Below are 17,099 nucleotides of genomic sequence, written 5' to 3'. Positions count from 1 at the left end.
TGTAGTGTTACCACTTGTATTTCGCTGACCCGAGAGAGGTAAAAGGGACTGGGAACTTCGAAGCTATACTCAGGGCTGCGAAAAGGAATGCCAAAAAGTTACGAATTGTAAAAAAGACTTTAAATAATGCGACCAAAATACCACAAACAACCCCCTCATGACAATCTGTGAACAATTTAACCATGTTTATAAAAAATTCCAGCTCGATTGAGTGGAAAACCACGGAGAAAAGCTGCGTCAAACAAACGGAAGGACACACAAGATTAGCCAAATTATAGTAAGGATTTATGAGCTTGCGTCTGCAGGATTGGTACCTATTTAGTGCTTACCGGCCTAGTTTATAACCACACGCGTGTGGCCGCATGTATGTGGCTGTATATACTGCCTATAACATAAAAAACTTTCTTACCACTTATGACCAGCATTTGATAGTAGCCTAGGCTAGGGCTAGGCTCTATAGATTTCGGCCAAATCGTGTTTTTGGGAACCACTCGTAGATGTGTGTACGAAGTGAATGAAGGTGGAATTGGGGAACCGTGCGTGTGACTGAATAAAGCACTGCTGTATGAAATAATAATGTGAACGGTGGTTCCCAATATCACGATAATGCCTAGATTTCTAGATCTTGAGCCTTTTAAGTAACAAATTTATCATTAAATGAAATGAATTAATAGGTGTGTCAGAAAGTCGTACTCACCGGCACGGTAACCCTAACCACTGAGGACATCGGCCGAGTACGGTATGTTGTTAACGTTTCAGCAGCGCCGCACACACATGCATATATGCAGCCAGCGCATCTATACTGTCGGCATGATGGCATGCACGCTGTGTATTTCGCTGACCTGAGAGAGGTAAAAGGGACTGGGAACTTCGAAGCTATACTCAGGGCTGCGAAAAGGAATGCCAAAAAGTTACGAATTGTAAAAAAAACTTTAAATAATGCGACCAAAATACCACAAACAACCCCCCTCATGACAATTTGTGAACAATTCAACCATGTTTAGAAAAAATTCCAGCTCCATTGAGTGGAAAATCACGGAGAAAAGCTGCTTCAAACAAACGGAAGGACACACAAGATTAGCCAAATTATAGCATGTATAGTAAGGATTTTGCAAAACAGTGGGATTTATCTCCTTGCAAAGCTGTAGGGAAAAACATAAATTATGGATAATACAGTAACCTGTTGTTTAATTGGAATGTAACCACTTTTGAGCACCAGGATTTTAATAGTTTTCTTTTGGGAAATAAACTTACTTTCAGAAGTCAGTGCCAAGTGCAGGTATGAAATGAAAATGTGTTTTACACTTTGAAATCGACAAAAACAGGACGCCCTCATTCGTCCTGAATGTTTACTGCATTATGTTATGTTCTTGAATTTTAACTTCGTCATAAATTATGGTGAACTGTTTTAATGTAGTTGTGTAGGCCTATGGTCTTCAAACACATTCTCTTCGATTAACTTTTTTTAGTATTTATATAATAAAATTTTTCAACAATAAATTATGTGATGTATATCGCATTTTGTTTCGAGATATTCCCTAATTCTACCACATTTTAACAAATAATTAAAACATCGTATATAAGAACTAATGTTAGATTGAGGACGAAAGAGGAGAAAAATTATTTTAAAAAAAAGATGTACAGACAAAGGGACGAAGTTGGAGAAATAAATGGAAAGACAGAGAGAGAAGGAATTTGAGGAATAAATGGAAAGAAATAGAATGAAAGTTATAAAAAATAAATTGAGAGACAGAGGGATAGGGGAAGTTTGAGAAATAAATGGAAAGATAAAGAGTGGAAGTTGAAGAAATAAATGGAAGAGAGAGGAAATTAAAGTAGTAAACATGATAAATTGAAAGACAGAGAGAGAGGGAAGTTTTAAAAATAAACGTAAAGATTATTAAAGAGTGGAAGTTGAAGAAATACTGGAAAGGCATAAAGGGGAAGTTTGAAAGAAAAGGAGAGGCAAGTCATATAGACATGCATGACAGATGTAAAAAAGAAGTCATGATAAAAACAGAATATAGTCAGATAGAGCAGCAGTTGTGTGAAGATTGATTTTATGATGAACAAGACCCCACGACCCACCCATTTCCGTAAATACCTAGGTTTTTGTGTTGGTCAAAAATAAAAAGCAAAAAAAAAGCTATCTAAAACATGGCACTAAACATTGGCGGAAGGGGTGATCACCGCCCCCCGCCCCTTCTTCATAAATATTATAAACCTACACAGCAAAACCTGTGGTGTTCACCGGTGTATATAGAGGACCACACCAGCTATTTTACACTGGTGTTAAATTGGTGGTGTTAGTTTTACACATATAGGTGTTATTACAACACTTTGATGTTATGTTCAATCTTTAGAGTGTTATTTTAACACCTCAGGGAGTGGTCCTCTATTAACGCCAATTGTTGTCAGTTTTAACACCACAGTTTTTACAGTGTACTTTTTATTTCGTCCAAAATTTCACAAAAATGCACGCGTGAAACAAAGTAATGTGCGATAATTTCGGTTGATTTGATTTAACTTGCCTACAGATAAATTCCTGACGGCTTTTAACAATAACAGAATCTACCATAAGCTGTGATATCAAGCTCAATTTGACAACTTGACTGTTACTTAATTTGTATAGGCGGATCCAGGGGGCGAGCCCCCCCCCCCCCTTGCCGGAGCAAAAAAAGGGGAAGAGAAAAAAAGGGAAAAGAGAGGAGAACAAAGAAAAGGAGGAAAACGGCGAATGAAAAAAATAAGATGAGGGAAAAAATTCATGTCACTATATCCCATTTTCGCTCACGCTTCGCGCTCGCAATGCTTATTAGGTGATTTAGTCTTGCTCCATATGGAGCTTAAAATATCAAGTTTTGAATTCAACATACAAAATTTCAGCTCGGAAATCGAACTTTCATTATTTTGTTTGATTTACAAGTTGATTTTTAAAAAGTGCTTTGTAAAATGTCAGTTTTATAGTCTGAATATTAATATTTTCTGCTCGCGCTGCGCACTCGGAAAATTTGATTTGTCAGGTACCTATTATTTTCGTGTATTCCGGCCATATTCCGGTTTGAGTGTCAAAAAGTCAGCTTGCACTGTACGCTTGCATTATGATTGATGAGTTATGTATATCTCAATGTTGATTCTTTAACAAACTTAAAATCCCCATTTCATGAGGTCAGCCCCCACTTTTAGCTCAACCCCCCCCCCCTCCAGCTGATAGCCCGGAGTAGACCCCCCCCCAAAAAAAAAAAAAAAAAACTCGTTGAAACTTATTAAAGGGGTGTTTTACAGTTTTGGACGCGGGCCGCACTCGTTAATGGTATCAAAAACACTGATTTTCAAAAAAAGGGGGCAGTTTTGAAAGACTGCATGGTCAATGGTCAATCGCAGGGTCAAACGTGTTATGACATGTATTAATTAAGTGCAAATGGCAGGCACTTACTTATTTGCCGTCCTGTATTGGTCCTTCAAATTCCGTCCGGAGAACTGTCGTAGAATGACCTGCACGTCCGGCACTTGAACTCCAACTGATTGACCTTGACATTTGTCGATCATCGGGGGTAATTTTGGGGGTATTGCGGGCGCGCCGTGCGTAATGTTCATTCATGCACGGAGGTGATTTAAGGGCTATTAATCGTCTATATGGCCGGTTAAACACAGGCGACATTGTTTAACGACCTTTATGCAACACACCCCCCGGCCCTATAGATTGGCAAATATTTTGAAATTATGAATTCTAAATTGCCAATCTCTAGATATAAAATCGAATAAAAACAAACCAAATCAAAACAAATTCACCCAATCCCCAATTGTAAACAAAAACAAAGTTCAATGCTTTTATATACATTATTTACAAACAATGACTTCCTCAGTTTCCCTGAGATGGATAAAAATAAGGAGGAAATACCTGTAAATTACTCATGATTTCCCCTGTTATGATCAATCGGACTAATTATCAATATCCAATTGTCCGTTTCTTGTTTACTTATGGCATTTCTTTAGCCTGTCATGGTTAACAAAGAACGTGGAATTCATATATGAGTTGCAATAGAGGTAGGGAGGGAGTTTTATAAGTCTGGTCGGTATAGGCCTTTCCAGGGAGGAGACAGTTTCATTGTCTTCCCCTTTTTGAGTGGCCGTGTCGAGTAAGTAAACTCGGTCTCCCTTTTGGAATTCACGACAATAAACTCTGACATCTTATTCTATTTTTAAGCGCTCCTGGGTTGTCCGGAGCTTAGTCCTTGCAGTTTCATGGGCTTGGATAAGAGTCTGTTTGAGCTGAGAAACAAACACCTCCGTTGAGCCTGATTCTGCTGCGGACGGAAGATCAGATCCGATGGCTAGCTCGTCTTTCGGTCAAGCATGAACATGTTTGGGGTGGATGTGATAGGCCTTGCTATTTGAAAGACTTACTTTTCCAATTGACTTTCCAATGGAACACCTTATAGCCTGCATGAGATTTTGGTTAAACCGCCCAGCTTGTCGGTTAGCAGATGGCCGATAAGGTGTGATAAGGTTGCGCCTCATTCTTTGTTTGATTGGCGCTACGTTTCCCGTGTTGATGTAATGTTCTATTTCGGTAAATTTCCCGAGGTCAAATTTATCTCTGGCAAAGAATTCTGACAGTAATTCCTTGAGAGTTCGATAGACTGTTCCCAAAGACCCTGTAAGTGAGCAGGGATTGGAGTCGGCGAAGATAAACCGACACCCCGCACTTGCTTACTGTCCTAGGTTGGTGGATCCAAGTCTGGTTTAATGGCGGTAGCTCCTAAGGCTTCCCCAATTACCATGCCTTATCTCCAACTTAGGTTTCGGCCAGTGGCATTAAATACAAAAAGTTCAATGGCTCCTGCTGTTTCATGAACTGTGATCCGATTTTGGTTCAGCTGGTGGGGGCCATGGAGGTAGCACCCATGGGCAGGTTATACTAGATGAAGGCTGTCCCTTCCTTTCGACCAGGGTAGACTGCAACTGAGTATGTCCTCGGAAGTCTGCACCAGTATTACTCCTCAACTCTTCAGTTACCTTTGCTGAGGAAGCAAGAGTAGGTGAAGTAGAGGTGGGGCACACTACCGACTTATATTCAACAGTTGCGTCAGTCACTTTATGTAAGGCAGGGAATGGGGGCACTCCATCTTTCTGGACTAGTGTACGAACCTGCGAAGAATTCTGACTAGTGCCCTGGGCTATGTGGATCGGGGTCGGGCTAGTTCCTCCGATCCCAACTCGTTTCCCGGTTCGTCACCAACAAATGAAACAGTCTTCAACTGTTCTACTTCTGGACAGTCCCGTTTAAAATGGCCGGATTTGCCACATTTGAAGCAAGGATTGTCTGGGCCAGGTGACCTCAGTTTTCCTCTGGCCGGGGACGTCCTTCCTGGGGACGATCTGGGCTTAGGAGGATCACTCCTCATTTGAAGGGTTGTGATGAGCCCTTGCACCATAGAGTGAAGTGTTCCCACCTTTGCTTCGACTGAGTCTAGCTGCCCTTTGACAGAGTTCTGAAACGAATCAAATTTCTGTTCTAGTTGGGAGACTCGAGTTTCGAGGCTAAGATCGGAACAGTGAGAAGTAAGTGAAGATGGGACAGGTATTTCCATCTTCCGCACTTTCTTCTCAAAGGGGTCTACACAGGTAGATAACTGTCTGATGTCCTTCCGAGGTTTGCCTTGCATGGCCTGTCTGGCATGCTGGAACATTCGGGAAACTCGTAAGGCATCATCAAGATTTAGGGGTTGATGATTTAGTGTGTGCTGCCCCGCTTCGCGATCAGTCGATCCCTGACAGAAGCGCAGCACAAGCTGCTTCTGCACGTAACTATCGGGCAGATTGGGGAATGCCTGAGATGCTAAAGCCTGTAGTCGCTCGGCCCACTCTACACATGATTCTTCGGAAGTTTGCCTTGCATAATTAAAATGCACCTGGGCGACTTCCGGGAGTTCCTGTGGAGCAAATCGTTTCTCCAACTTCAGAACTACATCATAGTAGCTTATGGCCGGTTCACGTCTAATCAGTGAGGCGTAGTACTCGCTGGCTTTCCCATCTAATGCCCAACACAGTTGGTTTTGCCTATGTTGTTCATCCCAATTACTATCATTGGCAAATGATGTAAACTTGGCAAAAAATGCGTGCCAGCTCCCTGAACCACTAAAAACAATTGTTCTAGGTAAATATGTCCTGGGAGCGGGCTTGGGAGGCATTCTTGAATTTCCTGAGGAAATGGTGGGGGGAACTATCTCGGGCCGGTTTGAACTATGGCCCTGAAGTTTGGGTGAAGGCCTTGGCTCTGGCTGGTTGAACTTTGGAACTGTAACGGAAGAGACATTCTTCTGTCGGGTAGGTCCAGAACCCAGCTTAAATTGATTGGACCTAGGAGCCGGCTTAGGAGGCTGATTCAGTTCGGGATGAGGCAGTGGTGAGAGCCGGCGAACAGGTGGCGGCGACACCTTTACTGATGCTGAATATCCCCTCTGGTTTCCACCCTGATTGGGGTAAAAATCATCATCCCTTAGAGCATGAGTTGGGGTCCGATCATAAGTCTGACGAGTATGATAACAATCACGATCGTCAGGGAGATATCGATCACGAATATGAGTACATCGATCATAATAGAGATCATCCCTTGGTCTTCGGGGAAACGACCCATTAAATTGATCCTCTTTCAGCTGCCTTGGGGGCACTTCCATCTGAAACAGAGAAAGTAACTCTCTCAAAAGATGTGAAGCCTCCTGGATGGAGTGCTCCCTTGGAAGGCGAGACTGTTTTACAGTCTGGAAGGCAGATGGACCAATTGGCTCGCCATATGAATGCAGTGGCTCGTCCATGGGACCACTTGGCTCGCCATACATATTCTGTAGCTCGTTCATAGAGCCAGCGCGATGGCGCTCGTTGGGATTGCCACTGATATGCGGCTGTACCCCGCAATCGGGGATTGTTTCAAGATGATCTCTCGGCACGCCCTGGGTTTGCCTTCCCCCCTCTCCCATTAAGGGCTGTTCAACCTTATTCCTCTGGGGTGTGGAGGCTCCTTGCTGAGCACCCTGTAATTGTTTAGCTACTGTGGCCCGCGGTGTCGCAATGGGCCTAGTAGCTTGAGGTCTACCGATGTCAAGTGGTAGGGATTGTCCCTGCTGACCATATGACACAGTAGAGTCAGAGAGTCTTATCGGGAGGGATGCAGCCCTAGGATGTCCTGGTGCCGGAAAACGATCATAAGGATACGGGGCAATAGGCGGTGGAGGAGTTCTCCTCCGTGCCTGAGGCACCGGTGAAATATGCGCGAGTGCATCTGCACCAGCAGGTGTAAAATCAAAAGCATCTATCACTTCGTTTAAGTTACGAATATGCGGGACCGAAGCTAATAATTCGGGAGTGATGTTTTCGGTAGCTTCGCGTAACGCAAGAATGCGATCGGCAGTGGCAGAGCCAATGCCTGGTACTCGTAACAAGTCATCCCTATCACAAGAATTAATACGGATCTTATCCATTGCGAAGGAAATTAAAATTAAAATCCGCAAATAAAATTAATTCAAAGACAATTGATGAATATTCGCTAGAAAATAGTGGAGAAATACATCAATTACATTCAGCAATAATCGTTTAAAATTTATCCACTTAATTCAGCAAACCAATCGCAAATTCAAATGATTTACAATTTAACAGTTAATCAATTATTTGCAAATTGAAGCTGTAAGCATTCATTCAACTATTGCAAATACAAATAGAAAATTACATCCAATTATATTATCAATTATTTGCAAGTTATGAAGTTAACATCAAATAATTGGTAACAATAGAGCGGATTTTCCAGTTAACAATTATCTGCAATTATTTCCTAAAGTAGAGAATGACAAAATAACAATAATTAAATCCAAATTTCCTATCTATCATTCATCAACTTATTTATTGTAATCTTTCTGGTGCAGTGTGATAAATTGATCTTTACCACGTACTGCCAATGTTTCCGATTTAGAAGTATCAGGAAACAATATTGATTCCAAAAATAAGAGCAAATAACATTAAATGGAAACAATAATCGGGTCACAAAATTTAATTGCAAAAAGAGAACAATTAAATGTACATTAAATGCTAAATTAGACCGCCTGTCATAGCAGAGTACCTAAATAAGCATAAAGAATTTAAACTACAGGTTTTCCTTTTATATTTACTTATAGAGAACAGTAAGGGAAAGTTATATTTAAATTAACTCGACCAATATTAAATTTTATTTAAAAGGATGCCAATATGAGAAAGGGAAAAATTTATTTAACAGATTTACTTTGCCTCCAATTGTAAATTGGCAACAATTATCATTCGAGCCGCGTTTTTTACCGCTGGCGCGAAATTCGAATCATGTGAGTCACGCCCGAATTCAATAGGCTATTCACAAAAGACAAAGGCAGCCACACGTAATGGCGGCAGCTACGTTAGGGCGGAATGTTTTGCGTTTAGATAAATAGCTAGTTTAAGCAATTTACGCCCTATACCTAGCCAGTGACAGCAATAACTATTTAATATGTACACAACTAATTATTATTGGCCTACTACTAACGTACCGTATTTATATTAGATCCTACCTAACTCCTAAGTTCCTAACACAAGTTTTAATTCTATCCGGTATCCCGTGCAGAAAACGTGTTCCTTAAACGGGTTCAAAATGGTGAGCAGTGTTTAACATTTGATCACCAAAATGCTGGAGCTGCTCGGACAGCGCCATTAATGTATTAATTAAGTGCAAATGGCAGGCACTTACTTATTTGCCGTCCTGTATTGGTCCTTCAAATTCCGTCCGGAGAACTGTCGTAGAATGACCTGCACGTCCGGCACTTGAACTCCAACTGATTGACCTTGACATTTGTCGATCATCGGGGGTAATTTTGGGGGTATTGCGGGCGCGCCGTGCGTAATGTTCATTCATGCACGGAGGTGATTTAAGGGCTATTAATCGTCTATATGGCCGGTTAAACCCAGGCGACATTGTTTAACGACCCTTTATGCAACAGTATTTAGGATTGTATAGCCGCATGTGTACAGCAATACATTTGACTGCCCCCCCCCCCGGGCTGATTTTTATTTATAATTCGGATTATATGTATTTTTAACTTTTCTCAGTTCCGATTGGATACATGTACATACACGCTACAAGTCCAACTCAATCATTTTATTAAAAAAAAAAATAGCCGGGATTTTGAGTTCCAAACAATAATTCAGAAGTGGAAAGCATTTATCACGTGATACTCGAGGGGTGGGGTAGAGCTAGCTGATCAGGGGCCCGTTGCAGAAAGAGTTGCAGTAATCGCAGCTCTGGGATCGGTTTCAGAAAGAGTTGCGATCAATTGCAACACTAAAAATCATGCGCAACTTGATTTTTAACCAATCAACAGCGCGCATTTGGACTTGCGATTGATTTTTTTCGCTTGCGTTTAAACAACTCTTTCTGCAACGGGCCCCTGGAGATCATGCGTAACTCGATTTTCAACCAATCAACAGCGCGCATTGGGGACCGCATGACCGTTACCAAAATCGCGGGAAAAGGGGTCAATTTCACGGAACGTCCGCGGACAGAACACTCCTCGAAGTAGTGAAAATAGGGGTGCTCACCGTCCTCGATCTGATGGAAATAGGGGTCAGGAAAAAGGGGAGAACGATTACGGGAAGTAAAATCCGTCGCCGAGTCACCAGCCGCAGAGGGCGCGCGCATCATGCTCTGTATCTTTATATGGACAACTCTACATTTATTTTTACAAAGAATTCTACTTTTCTTATTTTTCAAGAAAAATAAAGTTCTTTTGGATTATTGTATCAGTATGACTTGGCTCTTGGTCATCTTTAAGGACTGAGCACTCTGACGCCTGTGTTGCAATTTCCTCTAATGAGGAAAGGGTGTTAAATGCCCTGTCCTTGAAATACGGTAAATAGGGGTAAATTTGCGAAATGGGCAAAAGTGTCCTTACAATCTTATAATTAGGGGTGTTTCAAGGTACCATTTTACCGCAATTTTGTCCTTGTTTTGCGTGAAAATAGGGGGGTAAATTTCACAAAATGTCCTTGAAATTGACTGCAATAGGGGGTCACTTGCATTTGTGGTAACGGTCATACGTGTCCCCCTCTGCGGCTGAGTGACCCCACCGGGGCATTTGGGACTTACGATTGATTTTTTGACTTGCGTTTAAACGCAACTCTTTCTGCGCAACGGACCCCTGAGTGCATGGTCGGTCAGGTCAGGTGATCCAGATCGGGATCTCCAAAATTAGTGGTGTTTTTACGGAAGAATTGTGCAGGGTAGCCCTGTTTCTGCTGTTATTGCTAACCTTTACATGGAATCCTTTGAGGAGGACGCGCTTCACGCTTGCCCACCCGAATTCAGTCCGAGAATTTGGAAGCGCTATGTCGATGATACTTTCATTGTTACCGACAGGTCTACAACCGATTGCCTATTGAATTACGTGAACGCGCAGCAACCGTCTATCCGTTTCACTATGGAGACAGAAGACAATAACCGCATTGCCTTCCTTGACACTCTTGTACACCGGGATGATGAGGGCCGCCTCACCACTACAGTGTACAGGAAGCCTACGCATACAGATCAATATTTAGCGTACGATTCACATCACCCCCAGTCCGTCAAACGCGGGGTAGTCAAATGCCTTTATGACCGAGCATCACGCATTGTATCGAAACCACAATGCACCGCCGCTGAGAAGCAACGCATTGCTTCTGCACTCGTTTCCAATGGTTATGGTGAGACTACCACATATCGACCACCTCTTTTGAAACCGACCACCTTGCGCGCGTTATTATTGCGTATTACAAACGATACGCGCGAGAGATCGTAGGCGCAGTGTGCAATTCAACGTTCTCGCCAGTGTAGAACACACGCGTCGCATGCGACACACGCAAATTCCACAAGCTCCTGATGCGTCACGCGCAAAAAGTGAGCGACACGGGCAAAAAAAAAAATTATAAAAAGTGAGGGAAAATCATCGAAAATAATTGTTTCATCATCAATCCTCAAAAATATAGAATGTTTCAGAATCATTTCGGCAACAGACAAACTACGATCTTATCACTTGACCGGATAATATCCATGCATAGACACTCACTGGCGCATTTCCACTTCCAGCCGGCTAGCCAGCCACCCAGCCACGCTAGCTTTGCCAGCGTGCTGGCGCGGGTAGCTGAGCCAGAGCCGGACCTGCACGCAATGTTTGGAACTGAATTGTCCGCGATGCGACGTAACTTTTCATTTTTACATGATACCGTATTCTGATAACTTTCAAGAAATTTTGATTTTAAAATGAATTGTTCCATATAATTTTCCTGGTAATTACTTGCTAAGTATATTCTTAACGTTCATTCTCAATTTCTGCTGTCATGTAACAACGAAATAATTGTTGAAATTCTTGGATGTATGAATTGTAATAGGCTTGGCCGGCGCGGCCAGCGACATGCGTATGGCAAGCTATTTTAACATTTTCTGATATCAAAAATTATTAGATTTATTGATTATTGATATCAAGAATTAATTTCTTGAATTCATTTCTTGATATCAAGAACTCATTTCTTGATATCATAAAACGATTTCTTGATATCAAGAAATTAATTCTTGATACCAAAAAACATTTATTTTTATATCAAAAATTAATTTCTAACTTGATATCAAGAATTCATTAATCATCAGAATGATTTTTTTTCAATAAATTGACGATCGAATTCAGAAATGAATTCTTGATATCAAAGATTCATTTCTTGTGATATCAAGAATTCATTTCTTGATATAAAAAAATAATTTCTGGATATCAAGAATTCATTTCTTTAAAAAAATCAGATTGATTTTTTGCAATACATTGACGCTCGAAATCAGAAATGAAAATGAATTCTTGATATCAAGAATTGATTCCTGAATAAATATCAGAATGATTTTCTTGATATCAAGAATTCATTTCTTGATATCAAGAATTAATTTCTGAATAAAAATCAGAATTATTTCTTGCAATATATTGATGCACAAAATCAGAAATGAAAATGAAGATCTTGATATCAAGAATTAATTTCTTGATATCAAGAATTTCTGATTGAAAATCAGAATGATTTCTTGCAATACATTGACCCTCGAAATCAGAAATGAATTCTTAATATCAAGAAATTAATACTTGACATCAAGAAATTAATTCTTGATATTAGAAAATGTGAATGAATGTTAAAACGGTTTGCGATATACATGTGGATGATTTTGTGAAAGGAAAAAAGCGAGATCCCGGGAGCGAGATGTTAATGTTATTTGTATGACAGCTAATTGCTGGATTCACCATTTATTTTTCATTCTTTCATCTAAAACAGACTATAATTTCTTGTATTGTTTTTCACATGTGTGTACAGTTCTATTGATTGATGTTCTTGGGGGGGGGGGGTGGCGTGAGATCGATGTTTAGGTATTTTTAATCGATATGTCATGCCAACTCCCCCGCCCCTAGATCCTGCATCGTACAGATCAGAAATATGCCTAAGACTTTGCAACATCTCTCTAAAGGGAATTTGAATTGCAAAATGATGAAAATGGTCAACATATTTTCGAAGTCTCAACCTGAAAAAAAATAAAGCATGGTAAAAATGAATAAGTGATTTTGTATATTTCCAATATTTCCCAACTGAAAACTAACTTACTTAAAACACACGTGCGTGATACGTAGGTGTCATTTTCAAGTGACCAAACATTAAAGCGGGACTTCACCCTGACAAAAAGTTTATTGTAAACATAGCAGAACTTAAACATAATGATAAGCATTGATGAAAGTTTTACGAAAATCCATCAAAGACTTTAAAAGTTATTAGAATTTGTATAATTTTTTTTTTATTTGTATAGTCGCTGATTGAAAAAAAATCAATGAAATGTCCGTCACCACCCAAAGCAATCGCTCTCATGGCTCATGTTTTAAAATGACCTCAGTGGCTGCCCAAATGATACCCAAGAGAAACGATTTTCATCTCATGTTTACCTGATTTAATGGTTCAGCAAATCTTGGCAGATTATCTAAATTTGTTGTCGAGTGTCCTGATGACAGATCTATCCCAGCTGCTTCACCCAAGGTATTACGCAATGTACCTTATATGACGAAGGAGGTATCACTTGCTTTGGCTGTAGCTTCATTTTTTTTTATTTCTTAAAGAGTTCATAGCAAAAGCCTAAAGGTATATAGAATATATTTTAACTCGTTAGGACCTCAAAATTTTTTAAAACATTCCTAATGGATCGTTCATTAATCTGACATTTTTGTGACTTCTATTTCGTTTTATTTTCTTTCCCGCGGTTGTCAGAAAAATGCGTGATTTATATTTATTTTTGGAGAACGGGAGTCCGTACCGAAAGGTATATTAAATATATTTTAATTCATCAACACATCAAAACAATGTTAAAACATGTCCTGATAGATCGTTCATTAATCTTAAATGTTTGTGACTTTTGTTCTTTTATTTTCATTTCCGCTGTTGTCAGAAAATTGCGTGCTTTATATTTCTTCTCGGAGAACGGGAGTCTGTAACGAAATGTATATCAAATATATTTTAAATCATTAACACCTTAAAATAATGTTAAAACATGTCCTGAGATAGATCGTTCATTAATCTTAGATGTTTGTGACTTCTGTTCTTTTATTTTCATTTCCGCTGTTGTCAGAATAAATGTGTGAATTTTATTTCTGAGAGAGTTCAAAGCGAAAGGTATATGAAATATATTTAAACTCGTTAGGACCTCAAAACAATTTTAAAACATACCTAATCGATCGTTGAGATGTTTGTGACTTCTATCTTGTCTTATTTTCTTTCCCGCGGTTGTCAGAAAATTGCGTGTTTTATATTTCTTCTCGGAGAACGGGAGTCCATACCGTAAGGTATATCAGATATATTTTAAATCATTAACACCTTAAAACAATGTTAAAACATGTCCTGAGATAGATCGTTCAATAATCTTAGATGTTTGTGACTTCTGTTCTTTTATTTTCATTTCCGCTGTTGTCAGAATAAATGTGTGAATTTTATTTCTGAGAGAGTTCAAAGCGAAAGGTATATAAAATATATTTAAACTCGTTAGGACCTCAAAACAATTTTAAAACATACCTAATCGATCGTTGAGATGTTTGTGACTTCTATCTTGTCTTATTTTCTTTCCCGCGGTTGTCAGAAAATTGCGTGTTTTATATTTCTTCTCGGAGAACGGGAGTCCATACCGTAAGGTATATCAGATATATTTTAAATCATTAACACCTTAAAACAATGTTAAAACATGTCCTGATAGATCGTTCATTAATCTTAAATGTTTGTGACTTTTGTTCTTTTATTTTCATTTCCGCTGTTGTCAGAAAATTGCGTGCTTTATATTTCTTCTCGGAGAACGGGAGTCTGTAACGAAATGTATATCAAATATATTTTAAATCATTAACACCTTAAAATAATGTTAAAACATGTCCTGAGATAGATCGTTCATTAATCTTAGATGTTTGTGACTTCTGTTCTTTTATTTTCATTTCCGCTGTTGTCAGAATAAATGTGTGAATTTTATTTCTGAGAGAGTTCAAAGCGAAAGGTATATGAAATATATTTAAACTCGTTAGGACCTCAAAACAATTTTAAAACATACCTAATCGATCGTTGAGATGTTTGTGACTTCTATCTTGTCTTATTTTCTTTCCCGCGGTTGTCAGAAAATTGCGTGTTTTATATTTCTTCTCGGAGAACGGGAGTCCATACCGTAAGGTATATCAGATATATTTTAAATCATTAACACCTTAAAACAATGTTAAAACATGTCCTGAGATAGATCGTTCAATAATCTTAGATGTTTGTGACTTCTGTTCTTTTATTTTCATTTCCGCTGTTGTCAGAATAAATGTGTGAATTTTATTTCTGAGAGAGTTCAAAGCGAAAGGTATATAAAATATATTTAAACTCGTTAGGACCTCAAAACAATTTTAAAACATACCTAATCGATCGTTGAGATGTTTGTGACTTCTATCTTGTCTTATTTTCTTTCCCGCGGTTGTCAGAAAATTGCGTGTTTTATATTTCTTCTCGGAGAACGGGAGTCCATACCGTAAGGTATATCAGATATATTTTAAATCATTAACACCTTAAAACAATGTTAAAACATGTCCTGAGATAGATCGTTCAATAATCTTAGATGTTTGTGACTTCTGTTCTTTTGTTTTCATTTCCGCTGTTGTCAGAATAAATGTATGAATTTATTTCTGAGAGAGTTCAAAGCGAAAGGTAAATAAAATATATTTAAACTCGTTAGGACCTCAAAACAATTTTAAAACATACCTAATCGATCGTTGAGATGTTTGTGACTTCTATCTTGTCTTATTTTCTTTCCCGCTGTTGTCAGAAAATTGCGTGTTTTATATTTCTTCTCGGAGAACGGGAGTCCATACCGAAAGGTATATCAGATATATTTTAATTCATCAACACCTCAAAACAATGTTAAAACATGTCCGGATAGATCGTACATTAATCTTAGATGTTTGTGACTTCTGTTCTTTTATTTTTAATTCCGCTGTTATCAGAATAAATGTATGATTTTTATTTCTTAGAGAGTTCAAAACGAAAGGTATATAACATATATCTTACATGTAACTCGTAAGGACATCAAAACAACTTTAAAACATACCTTATCGATCGTTCATTAATCTGAGCTTTTGTGAATTCTATTTTGTTTTATTTTCTTTCCCGCGGTTGTCAGAAAAATGCGTGATTTATATTTATTTTTGGAGAACGGGAGTCCATATATAACGAAAGGCATCTCAAACACCTCAAAACAATGTTAAAACATGTTCTGATAGATGCGTGATTTATATTTCCTCTCGGAGAACGGGAGTCCGTACTGAAAGATATATCAAATATATTTTAATTCATTAACACCTCAAAACAATGTTAAAACATGTCCCGATAGATCGTTCATTAAACTTAGATGTTTGTGACTTCTGTTCTTTTATTTTCAATTCCGCTGTTGTCAGAATAAATGTGTGATTTTTATTCTTAGAGAGTTCTTAGCGAAAGGTATATAAAATATATTTTAACTCGTTAGGACCTCAAAACAATTTTAAAACATTCCTAATAGATCGTTCATTAATCTGAGATATTTGTGACTTCTATTTTCTTTTATTTTTCTTTCCCGCGGTTGTCAGAAAAATGCGTGATTTATATTTACTCTTGGAGAACGGGAGTCCGTAACAAAAGGCATATCAAATATATTTCAACTCAAGCACTTCAAAACAATGTTAAAACATGTCCTGATAGATGCGTGATTTATATTTCTTCTCGGAGAACGGGAGTCCATAACGAAAGGTATTTCAAATATATTTTAAGTCAATACAGCTCAAAACACTTTAAAACATTTCCAGACAAAAAGACCCATACATTTTTAGATAAACAGCAACTTAACATTTCAACATTTTGCCGATATCAACTCTAAGTTAGGTATTGGTGTGCGCCGCCGATTAGAACAATATTACAGTGAACTTCGCGGATTGGCAATGAAACTTGACTTTACCGGGATCAAATCATCAAAGCACATGTGAAAATCAAAACATCACGTGTAAAATCGGCCACCACCGAATCGGCGGGTTTGCGACACGCGTAAGAAAAATCCTGGCGAGAATCAATTTTACGGGGAAAAAAGAAGCAACAAAAGTAAAAAATTAGTAGAATTAATCAAAATTGTATTGACCAGACCCAAACCCCGCTGAAAACCCAATAAATCTGATAGGAAATGGCTTTAGAACAAATATCCGTCGTCAATCGTCGAATCATGCGCCGGAGCTCGCAATGGAAGTAGTGAGACGATCATTTAGCATGTTGACATCGTAGAACTAATTTGGAAGAGTCAAAATACTTCGCCACAGCGACAAGAATAGGCCGTAAACTTAGTGTATCGCGGGTGGTCGGTTTCAAAAGATGGGTGCAAATGAGCAAATGTAAATTCGCCGCATTCGTTGTTCGTCGATATATACGCTGATTGAATCGGAGTCGCCGTCAGAAACATGGGAATCTGATCTGCTCAATTTTCTGCACAAATGAGATGAAAACTGGGTAAAATTGATGAATATTTTCGC

Source organism: Lytechinus variegatus, chromosome 16 (assembly GCF_018143015.1).
Source record: "Lytechinus variegatus isolate NC3 chromosome 16, Lvar_3.0, whole genome shotgun sequence".
Lineage (NCBI taxonomy): Eukaryota > Metazoa > Echinodermata > Echinoidea > Temnopleuroida > Toxopneustidae > Lytechinus > Lytechinus variegatus.
This window is presented reverse-complemented; position numbering follows the sequence as displayed.